The 25971-nt window shown below is 42.0% G+C and overlaps 1 protein-coding gene across 5 annotated transcripts in view; it reads left to right on the top strand.

Moving 5' to 3' along the window:
• FOXP1 (forkhead box P1) overlaps window positions 1-25971 on the top strand; it is a 598636-nt gene that overhangs the window by 265190 nt on the left and 307475 nt on the right. For 4 of the 5 annotated variants that reach the window (XM_029241873.1, XM_029241878.1, XM_029241872.1 and 1 more), the window contains one exon: window positions 7290-7350. The gene's annotated coding sequence lies outside the window, so the exon portion shown is untranslated. Of the gene's footprint in view, window positions 1-1091; window positions 1258-7289; window positions 7351-25971 lie in introns of those variants that run through there. The other variant, XM_029241874.1, reaches the window with a different exon arrangement.

The raw sequence follows: 25971 nt of genomic DNA, 5'->3' as shown, positions 1-25971 counted from the left end.
AGGTTATTAAAAAATAATTAAGTTACTAAGACCAACATGTAACTGGACCATACAGTAAGAGGTTAGGGGTGAGTATGAGTTGACTCCGTGAGCTGAGAAAATGCAGTAGTGAATTCCTAGTGCCCGCATGTTTCTCCTCTTGCTTAAATTCCTTGGTTCTAAGGACAAATTATGTTGAGGTATGGCATATTTTCTGCCAAAATGGAGAAAATTGTTGACTGTAATTATGTTATTTAATTGAAATTATAAGTGGTTGAGGCCACTCAGTTAAAAGCATTCTTTCTAATATATGGGTAATGTTTTTAAATGAGTGGTCATGGATTGATGACATTTGAAAGGCAGGCATTTGGGATGTAGTTTTGGAAGACTCAGATTGTTTTTCTTAAATCATTAGTGAACTAAAGAGTGTAAAGGGACACTTTTTGTTTGGTTTATTCTCTTTAATTAGATATGTGTGAATATTCTGTGTGAGAGCATATATACGCACGTATATGCATGTACATATATGTGCATGTGTGTGTATATATTTTATATGTGTAAATATTTACACATAGATGCAACGGATCTTTCTGGAGGTACAGACTCACAAGGATCGGTTTATAATGGGGCAAAGCAGAGAAACGAGGTGTATTTCTGACCTTAAATTGTGGCCGAAAACATGTGATTGTTTAAACCTCTCATTGAATATTAGAGATCTAAGTTCAAGTTACAGTAAAACTCTGCTGACGTGTCTTAGGCCAGGTTCTTTTTGGAGTGCTAGAGATACAACAATAGCCCTGTATTCCGCACGTCCCCCTGCCCTGCCCGCCCTCTGCCATACATTCCCCCCTCCCACCCAGGAGTAAGTTCTTAATTACTAATGAATGCAATTCATTTTAATTGTTATTATAGCAACAGAACATTTAACTGTCTCCTGTTTAGTCCTTGTCCTTTGGAACAGGCAGTGTCTCCCCTCAGAGAGAGGACAGGTAGAAGGCACAGCGGGCGTCTGATTGAGCCAGTTATTCATTTGCTGAGTGTTTGTGTTTATGCAAAGGGGCCTCTTCCTGCATATTTAATCTAGAGTAAGGCAGTGGCTTTTGTTGTGTTTAGCCCACATACCTTCAGTCCTTCCTCACACTGCCGCCAGCCTGGGAGCCCTGAGAGCTCGCAGGCTTCCCAGCGCCTGTACTTTCTCCCTTACAAACTCTCAACTTTCTTCCGTTGTGTGAAAATTGCCTCTCCGGCCCCAAAGCTTCCCTTCCTCACCATGCACGGGTAAGTGTGTGCGAAGCCAAGGCTGATACTTTTGTTTCATTTTCCAAATGTTGAGAGGCTACTTTGCCTGCTCTTCTGGTCCTGGTTCCTCGGCCGTTTGTCAGTTGCTTGGCGGCGTTGAAATAGACAAGTACAGGTGCCTCTCAGGAAATGTGGCTGAATTTTCAACTGGCAGAGAGAGGCTCTTGGGAACTGCGGGGAGGGGGGGGGCAGGGAGGAGAGAAACAGAGAGAGGAAGATGGGGAGAGAGAAAGAGAACAGCTTTATTATTCTTTGTCCTAACAAATCCTGTTTTGTAACTGTCCTGCAGAATAATGCTGCCATTGTTTGCTAAAAGCCTTCAAACAGTGTGTGAGAGCGAACTGTAAGAAAGCAGTGAAACTCTGCCGCTGTATTGTCTATCCCCAGGCCAGGGTCCTCCCCGAAAGTCTGTGCCGGAATAGGAAGGGTTTTCTTCAGTGGAAATCGAATCGTCTCTTCATTGATATTAATAGCACACTGGAGATGTTGGCCGTGCTGTGCAGAGCGGCGGTTGGGAGGGAAGGAAATCTGATCTTGCTGGGGGGAAGATGACAGCCTCTTGGCCCCATGGTGGAGGAGACATGCATCCAGGCTCAGCCTGCATAATGGCATCCTGGCTTAACTGTTTACTCTAGGAATTTTAATCTTGCGCTGTTGGTTTTTACTATCCGGGGTCTTGATATTTTTTGTTCCTGTCCTGTCTTTAGAAAGTACGATGTTCAGGGTCTTAATCCAGTCTTTTTTTAAAAGTGAAATTAAAAAAAAAAAAGAGAGAGAGACCTAGAGAAATTGACACGCTGTGCACTTTGATCATTCTGGGGATATGATGGTAGAAATCGTGTGAGAAATTCAAAACTAAATGGCCACCATTAAGAAGGATGAGCCATCCAAGGGAAGATATGTCCTATGGAAAGGTATTTCCGAGGCTAGGAATTGTGTCCAGGGTCTGAAAGGAGTTTTCATTGCCAGTTAAGTGTCGCCTCTGTTTGACTCTTTTCAACAGAAGAGTGTGCTGTTCCCCCGCAGGTCGGAGACCGTGAGGATGTGAATCCAATTTCATCAACCTCATTAAAACATGTAGGGACTTGGGTCTTCTTAGGTACAAATCAGTCTAGAGACTTAGAAGCATTTGTTAGCAGTGAGGCCGCTGAAGGTTTTTAATAATAAAATCACAAATACCCTGTCTAATTGTAAGTATATGACTTTTATGCTCGGTTTTTAAGGGGAAGAATACTTTTTTTTTTTCATGAGGAAAAGTAACTCCGCCAGAGCACCTTCTGTGATTAGCGCTATTGTATTCTTAAATTTTGATTGATAGAGATAATAGTTTTCACTTAAAAATACAGACAGGTACTTTAACTTTCCATGACAATAGCTATTTGCATTTCTTTTATCTTTTTGTTTAACATCTATGGGGGCTGGGATGGATTTGATTATTAACTCTTGTTGCACACACTCCACGTAAATCTAAAACAAAGGCTTTGTTAGAGCTTCAAAGAGAAAACAGCAAATATTGTTTTTAAGTTTCAACATTTAAAGCCTGCTAAGGGATACCTATAAAATATTTTCACAGGACCATGACCAAGGTTTTGCTTTCCTTTAAGGTAAGAGAGAGTGGTATTTTCCAAATGAGATGGGCCAACATGGAGTTGCGGGGGGCCTGAAGTAATTCCACAGGCAAGCCTCGGCCAGGTTTTGCCTGTACCATGGGGCTTGCTTCATGTAGAGTAGTTCAGATTCTTCTTACTAGAACGGACCCCAAGTTAGGTCCTCTGATTTAGTTGAGGGTCCCAGAGGGTGGGGAGAAAGGAAGTAAAATGTTCCTCGCAGCAATAGGAGGGGGACGTAGGGGCAGTGACGGATCCCCTGTGGTAGATTTTTCTTTGGTAAAGAGAAGTAAAGGAGATGTGGCCCCTTGTAAACCAGCAAACCTGGGTGATGGCCAGGGTCGCCTCTGGTCCCAGAGACCTGCTCGACACAATAGTTTTCCTTTTCTTTTTCTTTCTAATTTACTTCCTTTTCCTCCCCCCCCCCCACCCTGCCGGTGTACTCTCCCTGTTTCTTTCCTTCTTCCTTCTTTTCTCACTTCCTTCCCTCCCTCCTTCCTCTTTCTTATTGTAAGCCTGACTCAGTATTTGAAGTTATTAGAGCAGAGGGAAAAAAGAAGAAAACACTTTCAGGTTGATTTCTAAGTGGATTTTCTTGTCTTGAGTGCGAGAAAATGAAGTGACCCTTGTATTATCATTTCTCAGCTAGTTGAGTTTGTGTTGAAGATAGTTTTGTTTTTCTAGGACATCTTTGAAAAACAAAACAGAAAAGCCACATGAGTTAAGATTCACAGGTTTAAAGAGACAGCCATCTCTTGGAAATTGGCCCTTTGAGATTTTCTGTTTTCTCACATGAAGTATATGTCATTTGATGGGGATATTTGGGAGGATGGGAAGTTTGAACCCCGTTTCTGGACTTCGAGAGAAGGGTTGCTCTAGCCAGAGATGAAACTCCTAACTGCCACCTTCATCATGGCGCAGGAGCTGGCGTGCATCATCCTCGCATCCCAGGGACACTGACACACAGTAGGTTCTCAGCCAGCATTCGTTGGACTGAAGGTTGCAATGAAATAAGGTGGCTGTCCTTCACAGTCTCTTGTATACTTGTACAAAATGAAATATAATGCTGAAATCCTGATGCAGATCATTTCCTTGAGCTGCCATGAAAGAAGAGGGAGAAATATTTTTAATGGCAAAAAAAGGAGCGTATATTGTTCCTTTTTCTTCTTGTGAAATAAAATCACACCTCCATGTTTTACCTGCACCTCGTTTCCAGCTAGGCCATACCAATTGGCAGGATCACACTGGTTAAATTAAGGGCAAATATACTGATAGAAAGTATGAAATTGAAGCATTGTAGTAACCTAAGGGGTCTAGAGAGTGAAATTCCTAATGGGGAATAGGGGGAGCTGGGGAGACAGAGGAAGAGGAAGGTACATTAGTCTCCTAACCTAGGGATCTCAGCTGAAGAGTAACGTCAGTGGTCAAGGTCTTTATGGTCAACAAATAGCTTTAGGTAAATAACATTATCGCAAACAATAGTTAAGAGGCCACACTCAGAACAGTTTCTGGTGTTCACAGGATCTTAATTGTACAGAGAATGACATCAAGGAAAATAAGTAATTTGTTTACCGTATCCCTGGCTCACCTTTAAAAACCTAAAACCAATAGGAAACTTAAGACAGAGAGAAAAAGAAAAAAAAAAAAAGAAATTCATTTGGTGCCAGCATTTTTTCTAAGAGGAGACAAGGGGGCTGCAGGGCAATATTTTTCTTTTTCTTTTTAACTTAAAAGCGTTACATAATTGTTTAATTTTTAGTTTTGGTGCTTGTGCTGCCAGTAAGCATGGAGGTATGTAGTTGATATATTTGATAAGGTGAAGTGTTTTGTTTTGTTTTGTTTTGTTTTTAATAGCAGTTTTGGAAATGGAGGTTTTATGCTCTGGAAAAAATGAAATGCAGATTTTTCTCCTAGTTGTTGATTTCTGATTCTTGTAGGCTAGTAATGAGGCAGACTCAGGCCCCAGAACTACTCCCTAATTTTCTTGTCTATTATATTGACACATTTCATTTAATTTAGTATGATGGCAAACAGCTGTTGAACTATTAATCTTTTCTCAGCAAAGCTGGAAAAATATCTTTTAGATTACTTTGCTAATGTATACTAAAAACTAAAATCAACAGAAATAAATTAATGAGTGGTCAAATGTACATTTGCATTAAAATTTATGGAACTTCAAAATGGAAAAAAATAGGGTTTGTATCCCACTGCCAATTTTTTATGTCTAAGCAAAAATTAAATGTAGCCAAATTTGTATTGCTTTAGTGATTATAATAAGTTGGAGGGTCAATTGTATAATATTGTTATTATTAATTTTTTTCCTCCAGGGAAAAATTACGCTTATAAAATCTGTGAGGGGGAACCAGCTTATACTTTTGCTCTGTGTTCACTTACCTACTGTTCTAGGTAGCTATAGGTGAGTAGAGAAACAGACGCAGTACTTACCTGGAAGTGTTCTGCAGGTTTGAATACAACACTAGAGATAACTTTATTCAAAGTAAGCATTTTCAGCAGCTTTTTTTGTTTGTTTGTTTGTTTTTTACAAACATTAAATTTTAATAAGGTGCAGTTGTTTGCCAGGCCTATATGATCTTTGCAGTGCAATCTTATCTACATTGCAAAGTCTGATACTACAGACCTGACTGCCAAAAATGCAAAAATAGATGCAACTCAATAGATAAAAATGAAAATTAGGTTAGAGTGCACACGTTGGAAAACATCTCAAGTGAAAAGGAGGGAGAAAGGGCGTTCTTGCCCTGAGTTGAGTAGGGTCTGCCAGAGTTCACTTACTTTCCATTCAAGATTGGATGAGTGGTGGAGATGGAAATTTCTGTTGTGTGAGACGGTTGCCGTGCCTCGTGTCTCATGAGCTCTTCTTATTGGCGTGGGGCGGGGCTGCTTTGTAGATCTCAGCATTACCTCGAGGACCCGACCATCACAGCTCTGTTTTCTTATCACCATTTGCACTCTAACCAAGTTCTCACCGCTGGAGAAACCAATCCCTGGCGACACACCTCAGCAGTAAAGCACACGATTTTCATTTTCGATTTGAATTGTTTTGTGTCAAAACAAAAAGGTTTGGGGCAGGTTGCAAAACAGTAATTTCAAGTCCCAGAGCTAGGGTTTTCCCCCACCCAAATGGTGAACATTTATGGTGAAAACCTCCAATTTCCTCTTACAGTAAACATGAAAATTATGATTTCACTCAGAGCCTGCATTTTTTCCCAATCTTAATGGCAAGAATCTGCATACACTTGCTTGTGGAAATGTCATAAATTGGCCTCCGATCAATTCCTCAAAGATAGTACACACCAAAGTACCACTTTCAAATTTTTAGCCCTAGTGAAATAAGATTTAACTCTTGTCAGTGATGTTTGCCTTTCCACATTCAGGGCCAACAGCCGAGGGATGAGCAGAGATATATTCTGTATCAAATTTAAACCACTTCATTACATATTGTTCTGAAGAGTAAGCAAAAGGATATTAACGTTTTAGTAATAAGATGGTATGACTTCACCATCTTAAGAAAGTATATGTATATATGAGCATTTGGTCAGTCGATGTGGAATGAATCCTGTACCCTGTTGGTTACTTGATCTAAATTAATAAACAAATGTTTTTCTTTTCACTTGTGCCATATGTTGATCCCAGTTACATGGGCAGAGAGAGGCAGCTTGTAATGTTTCTTAAAGGATTATACACTGTTTTGCATAAGGGAGTATGCAGATGCAGGAGTTAGATGTGCATGGTGCTTCCTTTGTGTTTTAGGAAGCTTGATTTCGGTTGTTGATTTCATCTGACACAAGCCATTTTTATTGAACTTAGTAGGTCTGGTAGAAAGTATGCTAAGTGGAAAACATTGTGTGAACAGCTTTCACCCACCGATGAACGCCCCCCCCTCCGCAAGCTGAAAATTGTGGTGCTTTTATTCATTTTGAAAGGTCCAGAGTGGCATAAAGCATCTTGTCTATAAGAACTAACGCTCTTGCAAGGGGGAAAAAAATAAGCCTCTGCTTTAATGAAATTAGAGATGTCGTGGATGTTAACCAAACAAAGACACGTTCAAGTAGCAGTCTGGTTTCCAAAAACAAAGGCCTATGACTCACATGTTATTCCAAATGAAATAAATTGACAGACAACAAGATGAGAAAAAGTTCAAAGGCAAAATGTGAAACGCTTCATCTTGACTTTTTCCGTCCAAGTTGTTGTTATAGTCTTGAAGAGCTCAAAGGCACATGGTCCAGTAAGTGGAGGTCTTGACACTGGTTTTTATTAACTCTGAGAGTCTTTTGCCATTAAATAGAATTGAGTTCTTTGGTTGGTTTTCTTGCATCTCTCCCAGGCAAATAGGTGGTTGCTACTTTGTCTTGACATTCAGATTTTGATATTCTCTTTTGTTTTCAGGGTAAGAAGTGACCTTTTGAGGTGACTATAACAGAAGATTGCTTTACAGAAGCCAAAAAAGGTAAATGCACATATGATTAGTGGAATTACATCTAGGACTCTATCTACCAACTTCTAGGCATCTTAATTCAGTTCTTTTCGGATCTACATAATTATCAAATATACATGTATTTATTTGTGTGTAAGTATGCATGTAGCATATTTTCAGAGGCCTTTAAAGAAAAGATTGCTCTTAACAAATGGTTCAGATAGTCACATTTTCCGCCCCCCCCAATATTATCACTTTCCCCCTGTTTGTGGAAGTCGAATTTTTTTTTTTGGTTGTTGACTTGGTAGGTTTAAAGTTAGAAAGGAATATTCACATCACAAAAGTGGTGATTCATAAAATTAACTTGCTGCAAACAGGAGTAACGCATGTCCGTCTTCTGTGCTGAAGTGGCGTCATCCGATGGATGTTCATCTGGCTGGTTTATAATCCCTTCTTTCAGAAATTAATCGTCAGGCACCATAGCAACACGCCGCGTTGATGTAACTGCCGTGTGGCGTGGGGCATGTCCCTGTGATGTCAGCGCTCATCTGCCTTGTTCTCTTGACCTTGCTTGAAAATCAAATGAGTACTTGATTTTAAAATTAGAAGTTTTCATAGAGACTAGTGTAGCTCGATGAATTAAAGCTAAGTTAAATTTTCTCAAACTCACTTCTGGGAGCAGGGGCAAAGAAAGCACTCTGGTTAAAATGGTTCTGGAGGCTACATTTTTTTTTTTTTTTTATTCCCAAAGTATCTCTCCGGTGAGGGCAGAGGTTGCCTCCCTCAAGTTCATCTTGCAGGTCACTTTCAAGTGTGATGTTTCTCAAGGAGCAAGCGTCTTCATTTTACTTTTGAATCTTGGCCAATGGTGTTTCCATTTGATTGAGTAGATAGATCTGTGTCTGCTTTAAAACACTTACTTGCCAGCCTGGTTACGACACAAAGCCTTTGCTCAGATCTTACCAGATTAGAGTTTATGAATTTGTAAGATACAGACTTCTCATTCTTCAGTTGAGCAAGGTTTTTTTTGTGAAACTTTGATAATATGAAGATTCTTAGATCGGTTTTGTTTTTAATCTCACCCAGGGTTTGGGGGTTCTAGAAGGCATTATCAAGGCAGGGGTTTGTTTTTCCAGTTGCATTCTGGCACATTTGATTTGGGCCCAAAAAGTCCAACCAACTTTCCTCATTTCACTGTCTTTGTTGTTTAAATTAAACCATGTGGGAGGCACCTAGTTGTCCTCCAGAGAGGTTATGTTACCTTTCAGATGTTCTGGCATGGAACGGGTTGACTGCAACCAGTCATTGGGGCTCTCAGGTCCTACCTAGCATGATTTCTGGCAAAGCACTTCCCAGTTTCCCAGTTTTAGTCTACTTCAGGGCTCTGCAGCCGCCTTCTTAAAAGGCTGTCCAGTCAGTATTTCCTGTCTTGTGGGCATTTTGTCTCTGCCACGGTTAGCCAGCTGCATGTTGTGTGTTCTGGTCTCTGTGATCCCTGCAAGATCTCAATCCAAGGTGTTCCTCATTGAAAGCCATGCCAGATGCTGAACTCATTTTGTGCTGTTAGCAAAGGTTTCTGGTGCAGCTAAAAACTGTGATGAAACAAAGCTGGAAAAGTGGTTGAAAAGATGAACTATCGCTCCAGCTCCAAAAATGGGCTTAATGAGTAGGTTTTCACTGTTTTATTTGGAATCACCTGTAAGCATAAATTATTTCTCTCCTGACTGATGTCATTATGATGACCTTGCTTACACCCATGACATGAAAATGTTTACATTTGTGCAGTATGATTTTTCCCAATTCCATGATACTGTTCAAGGTTAAAGATATCATGAGTCAAGGGCAAGTTTGGGGGAAAAAAAGTTTTCAGGAATTTGTCATTAGTTGACTAGGAAAGGTAGTCCATGCGGAGGAAAAAACAAGCTTTTTTATAATTACTGTCCAGAACATGGTGTATTATACAGTATCCTGCAAATCAGGAAACCTTTGTCAAATTTAAGGAGAATAGAAAAATTTTGTCCTCCTGATGCCTCCTTTCATAAAACAAAGGAAGCTGAACAACGCACTCATCTAATTTTTCTTTTTGTCTTGACTGCTAGGAATCTCAGAGTAAGAGTTTTTGCTTAAGGTTCCTAGTATTTTTTAACTTCAACTTTTTGTTGATATTCTGCTTTTAAGTCAACTTCATTCTTCCTACTCACAATTAACATTTTATTAACTGTTTTTCTTCTACAATATCAGTTCCACTTGTGTTTTGACTCCCTTTTCAGTTTTTTTTTTAGAAATAAGATATATAGAGAAATAAATAATAACCTACATGTACTCTTTTACCTTTTAACAAGCTCAAGGATCCTTCGAAAACTAATCCTTACATATCTTGACCTCTTATACATGAAGGAAAAAAAGATTTGTTAAAAATATAAAACAATTTATAAAATGGATAGAATGCTTAGTGTTTCTTCCCAGTGAACAAACCTTAAGCAAAGATACTGTGCTGTCCAGTGATGGTCAAGAGACCAGCACCATCTTACACACTACTCAAAGGATAGAGATTTCAGATACCAGGAGCTCCTCAGTCAGTGGCATGCCCAAATTCGAAATCTGGGACTCATTAACAGTCAGCATAAGTGCAAATAAATGTGCCTACAGTGGCACTCTGGGAACAACTGGTTATGTGCATAAAAGTGGCCAGGAAAATTCAGAAAACCAGATGAAGACATTTTTCCAAGTTAGATTCAGAGGTCTGAAAGATCATAAATAACACTCATCATACTTGGTAGTGATAGAACAATTTCTTCCAAGTAGATATGAGCACTTTACAAAATGGGTCTGGTTGCTGGCATCCCTGAGAGGTAGCCAGTAATTATTATAATCCCCACTTTACAAACTGGGAAACTGGTCACATTAGTAACTTATCCAAGGTCATGTAAAATATCAAGACTGGAGCTAAAAGGACAACTTGGTCTGGTCACAATTATATTGATGCCGTTCTATCATGGCTGCCTTGGTTTGGTGGTTTAATATATAGGTTTCTGTGTCATTTTTTTCCCCTGCTTGCCCCAAACATTTGCAATTCACCCACGCAGGTTTTTGCTAAAACTTCAAATCCAATATGTGAAATGCATTGTCTTGGATTCAGTTCTGAATGACAGTGGGAGTTAATTGATGATAATCATGAAGCTCATATAGATTACAGTTAAATGGTTATTCTTTAAATATTGGTCATCTTCAAACTTCATTTTTTGTGTTGCTTCAGTTTCATAGTCAGCTTGTTAATGAGAAAGTTAAAAACAATCTAAAAGAAAGGGCGATCACTGCAGTTTTTCTTCCACCCCCAATTTGAGCTATTTTTTTGTTAGATTAAGGAGCGATACGGCATCTTTATAGACGTCACTCATTGTGTCTTACATACTACAAATGATTTCTTGGTTACGAACAAAGTTAAAAATAGCCATCCAGCCATTTAAAATGTATTCATTGGTTCTTTTGAAAGTGTATATTTACGCGATTCAAATGTTTACTTAGTGACAACGATATTCCGAGTGAAATCCATTCAAAATGACCTCTTTATAGCATTAAGCATTCGAATTATTTGCCTATTCATGAAGTTGTTATAAAGACACTGGGAAAGAGTGATACCAGCTGACCACGTTGGCTGAAACGACTAGTCAGTTTAGTTAAGCGTTGAATTCCATCCTGCCTCCCCTTCATACTCATATACCCATGCCTGGGTTGTAACACTCAGAGTTAAGACTAGGCTGATATAACATAAAGACTCCAACATACAATGGCTTTAAATCAAATAGAAGTTTACTTCCCTGTCTCATCTAATAATCTGGCCCGTCTGGCTTGACTGGATGGGTTCTTTTCTCTTTTGTGCTTCTCTGCTTTGGGCCTTTGTCCTTATCTACATGGTTGAAATACAGTGAAGTCCAAGGCAAGCAATTTTCTTTGAAGCAAATGATTTAAAATTGCACACATCACATCCATTGACGTTTAATTGGTAAGATTATGATCATTTCGCAAGAAGCTGCAAGGACTGCTGGGAAATGTCTCTAGCTGGGTAGCCAGGAGCATGGGAGAATTGGAGAACAGATTTCAGGCGACAGTTAGGACACAGGCAACTTGATTGGTTGAAATGCCTCAGTCCAGTAATTTCATTCACTCATACATACATACAAATGTACATACTACATGTGTATATACGTTAATTCTTACTGCAGGTATTTTTTGATGATTGTGTGCTAGGTGCTAGGATTATAGCACTACATAAGCAGGATACCGTCTCTGTCCTCCAGGAGTTTATGTTGTAAAGGGGAAGACAGACATTATGGATGATGGTGACAGGTATTCGCAAGGGCAAATATTGGTTGCTATGAGAAGGTGTTCTCTAACACGGAGACCAGGGTGTCAGGAATTTATGTATTTTACTATTATCGGAAAGCTAAGTTAGACTAACTTGATTTCCTTGTATCTTTCATGCCAGTGTTGTTGTGAGTGTTATTAGGCATGTTAACTTTTTGTTAATAGCTTTACGGAGATATAATTCACACACATTACAGTTCACTCATTTGAAGTGTACTGTTCAATGGTTTCTAGTATACTCACAGAGTTTGTAACCATCATCACAGTCTAGTTTTAGAACATTTTCATCACCTCAGAGAGAGACCCCATACCAACTAGCAGTTAATCCCTTCAACCCAGCCCCAGGCAACAACAAATCTACTTTCTGTCTGTAGAGTTTTACCTTTTCTGGATATTTCACATAAATGGAATCATACAATATGTGGTCTTTTGTGACTGACTGCTTTCCCTTAGCATAATGTCTTCAAGGTTCCTCCAAAGCATTTAAATTTTTAACTGTCCTACAACCTCAGAGTTGTGTGAGTTCTTACTCCTAAATCCAGCCAAATGGTGGCCTGAAATATTCTCACAAGGGATGGCATTGGGGGGAAAATTACTGTTTTCATGCTGTTTATATTTCCATAGAAATAGACTTGGCCTCCCAACAGTTAAACTTCAGAATTTAAATGTTTGCATTTTAAGTTAGCTGTTTTTAAACATTGTTAGCCATAATGCTAAACTCAGTAACTCTGTAAACAAGAGCTGTCTCTCTTGAATGTTCGTTTCAAAGAAAATAAATTTTAAATATTGATTTCCAGAGAAATATGCTCAATAGAGTTCTTTTTCAAGCAGAAGTCACTTGTTGAAATGTACATGAAGGCGAGTTTTGTAGTGAAGACAACATTTGCAACAGTTATCAAGTAGCCATGTTTTTCACAGCGAACGGTAAAAATACAAATAACACATGGTTTTAGTCATGTTTTTTAAATGACGCTTTTGCTCTTTCGTCTGCCAAGGGCACAAATATCGAAACTGCCTACCTTGAGCATCTTCGGAAGAAGTTCTCAGCTTAGGTGAAAACCTAACAGCTTACCAGAGATGTAGGAAGTATTGCCTTGCTTTGGCAATTCAAAAATCTCAGAGAAAATCTGAAGCTCAAAAATGTATAAAAACAAAACCCTGTTTAGGGTAGCACACCTGTGGTAACCCTGAGTGCATGCTTTCTAATGTATCTAGTAACATCCAGGACCTTAAAGGAGGAAATGGTACATCAGTGGCAGAATCCTTATTTTGAGTCTGTTTTAGAAGTCGACGCCTTCTGCCCAGGGCTGAGTTTGGATTTGAAGTTGATGGTGTCTTTTTAAAAGTCTGCTGGTGAGTAGGACTTTCATAAACAGAAAATGAAATTAATCATTTAAGTTTGTACTTCTCTGTCCTTGATCTGAACTATTGTACTTCCACAGCCTTTGCATGGGTTGAGAGTGAGGGGGAGAAAAATGAAAAACTTGAAGTATTTGTGCTCCGTTCAGATGCACTCTTTTTGAAGTGTGAAGGTTATGCAGACTTTCCCTTGTATGTTGTATATTAGCATGTGTATAATTACAGGTAGTTAGATGTTTTGTTAATCATCTGACAGTGGAGTGAGTTATTTAAAATTACCTTTTAACTGGGCTTCCCTGGTGGCGCAGTGGTTGAGAGTCCGCCTGCCGATGCAGGGGACACGGGTTCGTGCCCCGGTCCGGGAAGATCCCACATGCCGCAGGGCGGCTGGGCCCGTGAGCCATGGCCGCTGAGCCTGCGCGTCCGGAGCCTGTGCTCCGCAACGGGAGAGGCCACAACAGTGAGAGGCCCGTGTACCGCAAAATAAAATAAAAGAAAAAATAAAATTACCTTTTAATTAAAAAAAATCTTGCATCATTGGATATGGACTTTGATGATTTCGGTTCATGGACTGGCATGGATATTCACTTCCTCACCCTTCCCTCCAGCCCGCTCTTTTCTGGAAGTCAATTTCTCTTTTAAAGTATCATGAGCAGTCGCTGGAGGCCAAAGGAAGTGTCCAAAAATCCAGTCATTACAGATGACATTCTTTAAAGTTTATTTAGAGCAGTGATTTTCACAGGGCACATTGGGACCCATTTGTGGGTTGGGAAATCAATTCAGTGGGCTGTGCCCAAGAATTAAAAAGAAAAATAGAATAAGTATACAATAGAGCGGAAAAAAAATAGAGTCGAATAGAGCTGCACTGTCTAACGTTGAAACCACTGGCCACATGTAGCTATTGAGCCCTTGAAATGTGGTTAGCCCAAACTTACATACTGTAAGCTTAAAATCCACAAAGCCTTTCAAGGAGTTTGTATGGAAAAAAGAATGTGAAATATTTGAATAACTCTTCTTTATTGATTACACATTAAAATGAGCATAGTTTAGATACATTGGATTAAGTAAAATATTAAAATTAATTTCACGGTTTCTTTTGACTTTCTCCAGTATGGTTACAATTACCTGTGTGGCAGGCATTGTATTTCTGTTGGGCAGTTTTGCTCAAGCTGATGGGGAATAGAGCAGTGAATGACACAGCGACAAGGCCTCTGCTTATGGCTCTAGGGGGTGTGGCCAGGTAGGGGAATATAATAAATAAATACGAGGTGACAGGTGTGGTGGAGAAAATATAGGCGGGTAAGGGAGGTCCAGTTGCCAGAGGGAAGGGGATTGCAACTGTAAATAGTCAGGGTAAGTCTAACTGAAGCACAGGCATTTGAGCAAAGACAAGGCGTGTTCTCAAAAGAGTACGTTGGCCACTGTGGCCAAACCAAAGTCATCCAAGGAGGAGAGTAGTGGGGGACAAGGACAAGAAGCAACAGGGCCAGACCTAGTAGGGCGTTAAGGCTCACCGGACTCTTAATCTCTTAGTGAAGTAGGGAGCCGTGGATAGGCTTTGAGATGGGACAAGATGTGAGTCACGCTTTAAATGGATCACTCTGGAAATGGGTTTTTTTAAAAAATAAATTTATTTTATTTATTTTTATTTTTGGCTGTGTTGGGTCTTCGTTGCTGTGCACGGGCTTTCTCTAGTTGTGGCGAGCGGGGGCTACTCTTCTTTGCGGTGCGCGGGCTTCTCATTGCAGTAGCTTCTCTTGTTGCGGAGCACGGGCTCTAGGCGTGCAGGCTTCAGTAGTTGCAGCACGCGGGCTCCAGGGCACACAGACTTCAGTGGCTGTGGCTTGTGGGCTCTAGAGCGCAGGCTCAGTAGTTGTGGCCTAGTTGCTCCACGGCACGTGGAGTCTTCCCGGACCAGGGCTCGAACCCGTGTCCCCTGCATTGGCAGGCGGATTCCTAACCACTGCACCACCAGGGAATCCCTGGAAGCTGTTCTGAAAGTAGACGGTGGGTGGGTGAGATGATAGGCAAGAAGACGTGTTAGGAGTCCGCTGTGATAATTCTCAGTGAGACAGGGTGACGGCCAGGATCAGTATGGCAGTAGAGGTGGCAGGGGATTTATGAAATTCTAACAGGTTTAGTTTGGTAGTTACATTTTGAATTTATCTGTAGGTAGAATCCAAGGATTTCCTGGTGGAACGGATGTGAAGTTTGAGAACAGTTGCATCAAGGAGTACTCCGAAGATTTTTGTCTTGTGTGATGGGGTAGTATCAACTGATGGATTGATTGTGGTTAGAAAGAAAGAAGTCAGATAGAAGACTGAGGATTTTCAGTTTAAGCAGCTGCGGGAAGGATGGGGCTGCCACTAACCAAAATATGGAAGCCTGTGGGGGAACGGGTTTGGGGGTGTTAAAGGAAAAAATTACTTAATTTCCCTCGTTAAAGACGGTAGTGCCTTCTTTATCCGGGACCTTCCCAATAGGTGTAGGGAACGCTGCAGTGAGGTTTTATAGGAGGAAGAAGAGACTGACCTCACCTCCAGATACAGCATGGGCGAGTGAGAATTTGTAGCCAAGAAGCAGGGCGGGGGGTGGGGGTCAGTAGATGGACAGTTTCCGGAAGGAAACATTGGGAGTAAGGGGGGATTCTGGCTAAACTGATCTAACAAGATTCTTGCTGCAGATAAGCTAGGGTGACTCGACATCACCTGGAGGATGGTGGAGAGTGAGGAACCCAATCAGATATCAAGGGTGATCAGATATCAAAGGTGAGAGAGTTCTGGTTAAACTGACTGAGCAGGGTTCTTGCTAAAACTGGGCTTTACAAGGAAGCACACGGATGGGTTCAGAAGCCTGATTCAAGTTTGGTCCAGCCAAGCATCTTTGTCGAGAGTGGACAAGGGAAGCAGGGGATACCAGGAGTATAGCTGTAGACATGTGAGGTTGGAGTCGCTTATTTCTCACCCAGTCTGAGATATCAAGTGGGCATTTGGATATGTGGGTCTATAAATGTCTTAGCTAGTGCTCTACGTTGAGGCTTTATAAGAATGTCTAAGTGTCAGTAAACGCATGAACCTAGGTGAGCTCACCAAGGTGGGGGACAGTGGTGTCGATAAAGAAGAGAAGGGCTCCAGGATGTGGGTTCTGAAGCCAACACCGTTAAGAGGTTTGAGCATAAGACACGGAGGAGAGGTCAAAGATGGGAGGAAAACTCCGGGACTCCAGAGAACCAGAACCCCATTGAGGACATTGTTTAAAGGAGGAGAGCACTGGCACTTGTATACAGTGCTGTGCAGAGGTCAAAAGCAATGATGACAAAGAACTGACCACTGGGTTTCTGAACATGAAAGTCATTGATAACCTTAACAGGAGTCAAAAATGGTTGAATCTCACTCCTGGCTTCATACAGCTACCTGTCTGCTTTTGGAAATTAGGCATCTAGAATGATTTTTCCAGGAATAGTGCCTGCTCGGCACTCTTATTTGTTAAGATCATCACATGTGCCTCCACCTCTTGCAGCCCCACTCGGACAGGGTCTAGCTCTAACCTTTAGGTCATAGGACAGCCTGTGGGAAGTGATCAGAGAGAAACTCACTGTTTCCTGATGGAATCCTGTGCATTTTGCGCCATGCGACTCATTCTCTAACCCGATGGTTCAGATATTAAATACAAATAAAAGGCAGGGGTGAAAGGAGATGTATATTTACATCTCGAACTTAAAATGCATTGTGTTTAATCATCTAAAGTACATCATAGCTTGGTGTGGTTAACCTGATCTCTAGATAAGTAGAGTACTAGTTGGTGCCTGCGCCACACATGAGTCTATCATCTTTACCTGATACTAATATAGGTAGTCTTTGATGGGTTCATCCATCTTTCAAATTAACTAAGAGCATCAAAGACTCTGGCTCATTCAAAACTTCTGAAACAGTTGAACATTTTCAAGATTTCTAGGCTGATCCCAAATCTTTGAGCATCTAGGAAATTGTAGGTAAAATAATGAAAAACATGCATTGTCACTGTTTAGATACTGAATACCATTAAGGTGGTATTGGGTGAGGAAAGAGTATCCTCTCTTTGTGGAAGATGATAAATGTACTTCTTAATTTTTTTTCACGATAAAATGGCATTAAAAGAAATTAGAAGGGGATGAAAATGTAGGAAGAAAATTTTCACTGGTGACCTCACCTAAATAGTTCAACATTTTATCTGTATCCTGCCAGTGTTTTGTATATATAGATTTGTTTATATGTACTACTTGTACTGTATATACTATTTTGTTTCCTGCTTTTACCCTTAAAATATCATGAGTGTTTTCCCAAGTTATCACTGTTGTATCTCGGTCTTATTTTTAGGGTATCTTGCTGATTTCCATTCTTGTGTTGTCTATTCCTGCAAGGATGGGTCTTCTGATTCCCTCCAGTTACTAATGATGGCCAGTATGCCTGTGTGGGATGTCTCAAGATAGCTCAGTCTCTTGAATTAGTTTTAGAAATACGATGTTGGGATTTTAGGTTATCACTCAGTTTCTCCCTCTACTTTCAAGTAATGTTAACATGAATTTGAGACACATAAAATCATCCCCTGGTGTCGACTGCATGTGTTTTCCATAATAAGGTGAGGTACACTTTGCATTAACTTTGATTTCACAATTTCTGGACCTGAAGTCGCTCGGCATTTTTCTCTTCTCATGTTTCCCACTTCCCCAACTTGATTTCCACCGTGGGAGCAGGGAACTTTGCGTCCTTTCAAGGGACAGCCATTCATCCTCTCTTTGTTGCGTTATCCCAAACATCACTCCTTCTCTTTTCCCAGAGCAAGCCATTAATTTACTTTGCCTGCATTTGCATCTCCAAAATTTGCTTTGGTTGAGTTTTGGTCAGTTTGTTCTGGAAAACTCAAATGTCTTTACCGCTTTTAAAGTAAAAAATTGAAGTTTACTTGCATGCCGCACCTTAGGGGCACTGTCATTAATTGTTTAGGCAACGCGTATTTATTGAGTTCCTGGGAGGTTCATGGTGTGTTTAAAATTGAGCTGTGTACCTCTGTCCTTTGTGGCCATTCCCCTATCTAGTACTGAGATCCCCAAATGGCCACTCAATGAAGTATTCTTAGATTTATAACTTCAGAGAGAACCAAGGAATGTTAGCCTTCTCTGGTCAATTCCTTGTAAGTTACTGAAGATGAAACTGAGACCCAGAAAAGGAAAAAGGTGTTCCCCTGGCCACCGAGTAATTGTAGCTGTCTGTTTTGGGATTCTCTCTGTCTTCTAATATACCTCTTCCTTCCTTTTATGATACAATATCAAAAACAAGTGGAAATGTTAAAATTTCACTATTAAAAAGTTCACTGTTTAAAAAAAATAGACCTGATGAAAACCAAAATGTATTTTTTTATGTAGATGGCCCTTTCTTAAGTTTTATTTCCAACGCACTCTCCTTTTTCCAGCTGTGTTAAGGGAAATTACACCATTTACAAGTGTTTAAAAATATTAAATATGAAAAACAGCATCTAAGTATGTTAATTCAGAAAATGCCCACTTTTCACTTTCCTCTCCCTCCCCTCCCTCCCCCCTTCCCTCCCTTCCCTCCCCCTCCCCTTCCCCCTCCTCCTCCTTTCTCTCCATCTTCCTCCTCTTCTGCCTCCTGTTCTTTCTTCTCTTCCTCCTTGTCCCTCCTCCTCCCTTCCTCTCTCTCCCTGTCTCTGTCCTTCCTCTGAAGCCTGATCTTTTCTTAACAAGGATATTTAATGAAGATGTGTGTAATGTTAGAATCTTTCTGCCAGTTGTAAATAGTTGAGTATTCTACATAGCATGAGAATTTAGGTGTCCACTCTCTCCTTATCTGACTGATTAACCCCATTGAGCCACTCCCTTGTGACATGTGTTTTTCCAAGGACTGAGACACAAAAAAGGATTATAAGGTGTGTTGGTCATTGTTTTTGAGGTGCACACTGTCTACCTGATTGGAACTGCTTAGCTCTGAAGTCTCCCTCCCCCTCGTTCTGGAATGGGGTTGACATCTTCTCTTTATTTATTTCCTTATGTGGGATCAAAACACATAAAGACCAATATAGAATTGTCACCTTGAAGGGTCATATAATTTCATTAGTTTAGTTCTTATAATGTTATTAGTAATAGAACAAAGAATAGGAAATTCTTGTAAACTTTTTTTTTTTTTCTGATTACAAGTGGAAAAGCCAGCTCATTATAGGGAATTTGAAATTGTAGAAAAGTTGACCAAACACAAAAGTAAAAATAATCAAGAATCCAGACCCTGGGGATAACATATAGTTTCTTCAGTTCCTTTTTCGTTGGATGTACACATATTTAACAAAATTGCAGTCGTACAGTATATAGAATTGTGTATCCATTTTTTAAATTTAACATTACATCGTGAGCATTTTCTCATGTCATAAAGATATCTCAAATGACTGCATGCTACATCATTTTTTTTGGATATAATAAAATTTAATTAACTCTTCTTCAGTGTTGAGTGTGGGAGTCATTTCCAGTTTTTCTATAATATGTTGCAGTAGGCGTATCTGTGCACAAACATTTATCAGTTTCCATTTCTTTAGATAGATTCTATAGGGGGAAATTTCTAGAAGAAAAGTGATGGAATTCTTATAGATTTTCCATACATGTTATCAGTGTACTTTTCAAAATGCACCAATTTATACTTCTACCGATACTGAATGAGAATATTTATTTCACTGCAACTTTGCCAACACCAAGTTTTATCGTTTTTTGTTATCACTTAAATCATAGAAGAGAAAACAGTGTATGTCTGTTTTTTTCTTGTTCAATTCTTTCGTTACAAGTGAAGTCCAGAAGTTTTGTTTCTTGAGGCTGTTTATATTTCTTCTTTTAAGTTTTCATAATTTCGGGAGCAGCCAGGGTTTCGAGGAGTGGGGATGGGGGAGTCCAAGGTGCTGGGCAGCTAGAGAAGGGATCCTGTTATGGGGAGGTTAGTTGACCACTGGCTCTTCTGCTAGAATTTACAGAGTAATTCACTGAGTGCTACATTACAGCTTAGATCTGAGTGCTAAAATCCTGCAAGGCCAGGCCAGTGGCATTCTGATGCTCCCGAAATCCCGTGGAGAGATCTGGGGCTCAGAAGCTTTTCCCAAACTTTGATGCTTTAAGTTCAGTCCTTTATTCAGTAAATAATTATTGAGTGCTTACTTATTCCTGGCACTGTGTGGGGCAGCAGGCAATATTTAGTAAGCCAGAAAAGGGAAGCTCTTCTGTAAATAAGGTGGCTGTGTGCCTCATTGCTTTATGATGTGCACGAAGAGGACAGATCTGCGTGCGCACTTAGCCCAGTTAGAGCAACTAGCTGCTCATCTTATGTCTGTTACCACCGGCATCTCAAATTTAAAAACGAAACAAACAAACAAAAAACAGTGTGCAGGGGCTTCCCTGGCGGCGCAGTGGTTGAGAGGCCGCAGATCCCATCTCTAGTCTCCTTATCACCCGCGGGATAGGGCCTGTGCTCCCCAGCCTGGGAAGTTTCTCTCCGTTTCTTTTAGCCTCTTTACCCAGTGAGCTAGTATCTTCCAGCTATGTGGTTGCAGAAGCTTCGAGAGAAGCAGGGCTGTGTCCAGCTAAACAGTAAGACCCTGGGGACAGCCCCTTGGGCTCCAGGGAGCTCCTCTGATTCCCAGCAGTTTAGCGGGGGTGTTGCTGAAGGTTGAGCTCCAAAGGCAGTGAGGGCACCGGCAGTTGCACTCCCCCGCCCCCGGTGTTTGCTGTTAGTCCCTAAGCCCGACCAGCTGATTCTCATCAACCCTGAATCTAAGGATTAAAAATTAGTACATACATACACACATATATCTGTGGAAAGGGCACTTCCTCGGGCTGTCTCTGTCCTCTCCGAGATTTCCCGCGCTCGGCGCTGATGGAGGGCAAGCAGGCCCCCAGGCCAGGACCACCCTGGGCCCCCCCTCCTTCATTGGTTTTCCCCACTCCCCGGAATGCGCTTGGAAACCGTACTCCTGTCTGTGTATTTGCCTGGTTCCTATCACCACCGTTTCAAAACACGACCAGTTTCTAATGGAAAAATAAACATTTCTGATGCCGAAGTGAGGAAGGGGTAGCTCCTTGTTTTGGACCAGTGTGTCCTGCCCCCCACCAGAGAGGGCGTGGTTTGGGGGGGGCTGCCTCTGAGTTCGGATGTGTCCATCCTAGGGCCTGCTTTTGACTTGCTCACTCAGTGGTCCCCATCTGTGACACGGGGACAGTGAAAGGCCCCGTCTCGTCGGTGTGCTGTGAAGATCACAGAAAGAACAGTGTGGTTACATGTTCCGGTTTAGAGTTCTGCCTTGGAGGCCCTGTCCTGCTACTTTTCAGCTTGGCGATGTTGAGGAGATAACTGGAACTCTCCAAGCCTTTTTTCTTTATCTGAAAAACTAGGGACTAAACTAGTACCTCCCCTTTGAGATAGTTGAAAGATTAACTGAGTTATTCCAAGTCAAACGTGCTTAGGGCAGTGCTTCCTATATAGCCAGTGTTCAATATTGTCAGCTCTTTTTATTGGTAGCACAGTGCATGGAATGTAGTAGGTCTTTAAGTATGTTCATGATTTTTACTACTGATTCATTTTAAAGGTAATTAAAATATTTTTAAGTGGCTGTTTTTATCAGGGAGCCTAGTGGGAATAGGAACGAAATAGGCTTTCCCCCGGCCCCAAAGAGAAAACCAAAACAAAAACTTTAAGATGCTAAGTACAGAGAAACGGTTTTAGAGTTTTTCAGAATAACATTATATTTCTGAATCATCTTCTTCTCCTTCTCATCACCCATCTGGCACCCACAGGTAAGGAGGGGGCCCATCCAGAGCGATCAACCTGGCTTATTTTTGCCAATTTGAAGCAGCCTCTTGGCTACAATGCAGCTTCAATCTGAGTGCTACAATTGTAGAAGTCCGGGCCATGGACACCCAGATGTTCCTGAGTTCACATGGAGAGATCTGGGACCCACAGCTTTTCGAAACCTAAAGCTTGTGATCGAAATAGTGTGAACAGCTTTTCCAGGGCTGTGCATGGGATTCTTTGGCTCGGGCGTGATTTTACTGTAGCTCTTACACGTGGAGACTGCGTTAAATGGGACTTAGGTCGCGTCCCTAGCACTTTACACTGAGGAACTTGGGTAGACACTGCACTGAGTGTTTACTGTGTCCAAGGCCAGGGATAGAGAGAGAGACAGAGGCTGAGAGAGGGAGGGAGGGAGGGAAGGGAGTGCGCAGGGCAGGGAGCAGGAATTCATAGCCATGTGGGAGAAAGTGAACTTTCCCACTACTTACATATGTTTTGAGGGAGCAGAGGGTTGGCTCTTTGGGATACACCTGGCTGGAATGACCTTGACCCCCACTGTGCCAAGGTGTACACGTGTGTGCGTGCGTGTGTGCACGTGCATACACCTGCATACAGGGCAGGTGGCGGCAAGCCCTTCCTCTGAAAGCTCCAGCATCCGTCGTTTTCAACAAGGATGGGGGAGATCATCACGAGGGCTACTTCATGTTCATGAAACCTGACAAGCAGTTCTCTCTCTGTTCCTTCAAACGCCAAACAGGTTGATTTTTCTGTACTTGTACATGGTAATTCTCATAAAAACAAACAGTAAGAAAAACGGAAGTGAGGAAGTAAACATTACTGCACATTCTCTGCCCCCAGGATCATGACTTGGACCAGTTTGGAGACAGTACTTCTAAACATCTCCCTCCTTACCCGTCTGTTACTGAAAAAAACTGTGCTGTCCAGTATGGTAACCAGTTGCCACCAGCAGGTCTTGAGCAGTTGAAATGCGGCTAGTCTGAATTGACATGCGCTGGAAGTGTCAAAGCCACACCAGCTTTTGAAAAAAGAAACTGTAAAATATCTCTTAAGTTTAGAGATTGAAATGATAATATTTTAGATATATTGGATTAAATAAAATACACTAGTAAAATTAATTTGCTCCACTTTGCTTACGAAATGTACCTACTAGAAATGTTTAAATTACATTTGTGGCTCACGTTATATTTCTCTCTGGTAGTTGGGTGTAGGAATATCATAGTTTTAACAGGATGATGCTACATTTTCCCTGTTTTTTTAAATATAAAAATATGTTCTTAATATCTTTCTGTAGCAGTCGATATATGGCAGCATTATTATTACCTTATAACTGTGTGCCGATAAGGTACAGTTCATTTAACCAGTCCCACCTTGTTGGTTGTACAAAGTTGTACACAGTAATGCCGATGAACAGACTTGTAGATTCATCTTTGCAAGCCCATCTGATTCTTCCCTTAGGGTAGGGCTTCTCAGCTGGAGGACTGTAGACGTTTTGGTCTGGACGATTCTTTGTTGTGGGGAGACTGTGCTATAGACTGTGGGATGTTCAGTGGCTTTCCTGACCTCGACTCACTAGATGTCAGCAGCAAGTCTGTCCCCCGCCCCCGTCCCACCCCCCCTGGACGTTGCCATGTGTCCCCCTGCGGGGCAGAATGACCCCAGTAGAGAAGCACTGACATAAGGCAAAGTACCAGAATGTGAAATGCTGGGTTCAAAAGTATGTGTATTTAAAATTTAGATAGATTGATAGATATTGATACATATTGAAAATTTTATGTCCATTCCCACACTGTTTTCTAGAAGAATAGTATCGATTCGTATATCTGTCAAGAGTAACCGTGATCCTTGTGAAATGCTTATAAGAAAGACACTTAAGAAAGGAGGGGGCTGGGGCTTCCCTGGTGGCGCAGTGGTTGAGCGTCTGCCTGCCGATGCAGGGGACACGGGTTCGTGTCCCGGTCTGGGAGGATCCCACATGCCGCGGAGCGGCTGGGCCCGTGAGCCACGGCCGCTGGGCCTGCGCGTCCGGAGCCTGTGCTCCGCAACGGGAGAGGCCACAGCAGTGAGAGGCCCGCGTACCGCAAAAAAAAGAAAAAAAAAAGAAAAAAAAAGGAGGGGGCTGGGTATTTAACTGCTAACTTATATGTTGGCAGTTTGTTTAATGGCTTTCCTGAGATCAGCTCTTGTAAAGACCATGGCGGAGGCAGTCTAGGTATTTTCTTGCGGAGACCAGCTTGGCAATGAGGTGCCGTGGGCCATCCTAGCTTAGCTTAGCGTAATGTACAAGGCTTCTGTGCTCATAAAGATGGTAGAATGGCAGAGGGAAAACCTCTTGTTGTTTTCCAATTTAGGACTTTTCTTCTAGTGAGAAATGGGAATGGTAGTAAGTGATGTAATAATCGTAGCTAATTATTGAATGTTTGCTCCGTGTCAGGCACTGGGCTTAGTGCTGTTACATGTAATTTTATTTAAACTTAACAAAAACCTGGCTGTTGGGTAAGTGCTACTGTTTTTACCAGATGAAGGAAGATGGGCACAGAGAGGCGGCTGGCGGTTCATCGGGCATGCCGAGGGTCACAACCTTAGTCTGTGGTGTGGCCAGGATTTGAAGTCGGCAGTCCAAGGTGACCACACAATTCATTTATTCACTTTTCCAACAAATATCAATATTTGAGTTTCTCCTATGTGCCAGCCACAGCGTTTTTTGCTGAGTTATGGGAGAGAGCCCAAAACCATGCGATCTCGGCCTCGTGCAGGCGGATGGGGGCTGATAAAAGCTCTTCTGATGAGGATTAAGGAATGTTGGAACGTGATGCCTTGAGAGCCTACACTTGGGGGACTTGCCCTAGTTTAGAAGGTCAGAGAAGGCTTCCAGGGGAAATAATGATTAAAATGAGGTCCGGGGCTTCCCTGGTGGCACAGTGGCTGGGAGTCCGCCTGCCGATGCAGGGGACGCGGGTTCGTGCCCTGGTCCGGGAGGATCCCACATGCCGCGGAGCGGCTGGGCCCGTGAGCCATGGCCGCTGAGCCTGTGCGTCCGGAGCCTGTGCTCCGCAACGGGAGAGACCACAACAGCGAGAGGCCCGCGTACCGCAAAAAAAAAAAAAAAAAAAAAAGAGGTCCGGAGAAAGAGAGAAGGGTGGAGGTTATGGGGGAGCCAAAGAAAAGGCACATCACGTCCCGTGTGTTGAGATGGCGCTGTGGTGTGTGGAAGGAAGTGGCTGTGTGCAGAAGGTGCTGAGCTGAGCAGGAAGCCAAGGACAGGGTTGCAGAGGCAGAGTGTCCACGGATCTGTGCTTCCCAAAGCAGTTTTGTCTGTCTGTCTGTTTTTGTAGTGAGGGATACGTGAGGTAAGGTGGGGTGGGATTAGGGGAATGGAGTACACGATGAGACTTGTGTTTTGGGACGATCAGTCTGTGACAGGTTAAGAATGCCAGGGGGCAGCGGGCAGTAGATACAGAAAACTAGTGAGGTAGGCAGTTACTGATTCTCAACAAATGATGAGCATTTCTGCTTCACTTATTTATTGATGCTTCACAAACTAACCTGAAACTTAGTGGCTTAGACAGCAACCGTTGGTGCAGGATTCTTCCATTCAGGCAGGGCTTAGCAGGGATGGTTTTTCTCTGCCCTGCATGGTGTTGACTCAGGAGTGCATTCACCCAGGTGCTTGGCTGTGGCTGGAATGTCCAACCAAGATGGCTTCACATCCACACTTGACACTTGGTCCTGACCGTAACTTGGTTCTCAAGTTGACCTCACCATCAAGATAGACTTGGGGTGAAATAGGACACTGCCAGGTTTCTCAGGATCTAGGCCCAGAACCGGCACAGCACCCTTCACTCTTTTGCATTTGTCAAAGCACGGCCAGTCCACACTCAAGGGGAGGGGGAAAAGATTCCACCCTCCTGATGGGCATGTGCACACAAGAATGGGAGGAGTCACTGGTAGCCAGCGTTGGAGGCAAGTTGCTGTGTGCCAGACGCAATTCAAGGCCCTGAGAAGAGAGCACTGTATGATACAGAAACTACTTTCCTACTCATATGGCCTTACAGAGGGAGACGTTACGCAAATAAACTAGAGCAGTGTCAGGTTT

The sequence above is a fragment of the Monodon monoceros genome, unplaced genomic scaffold (genome assembly GCF_005190385.1).
Source record: "Monodon monoceros isolate NGI ecotype Baffin Bay Population unplaced genomic scaffold, NGI_Narwhal_1 Super_Scaffold_3, whole genome shotgun sequence".
NCBI classification, from domain to species: Eukaryota; Metazoa; Chordata; class Mammalia; order Artiodactyla; family Monodontidae; genus Monodon; species Monodon monoceros.
Note: the sequence above shows the minus strand (reverse complement) of the source record. Positions and strands in the feature narration are given on the sequence as shown.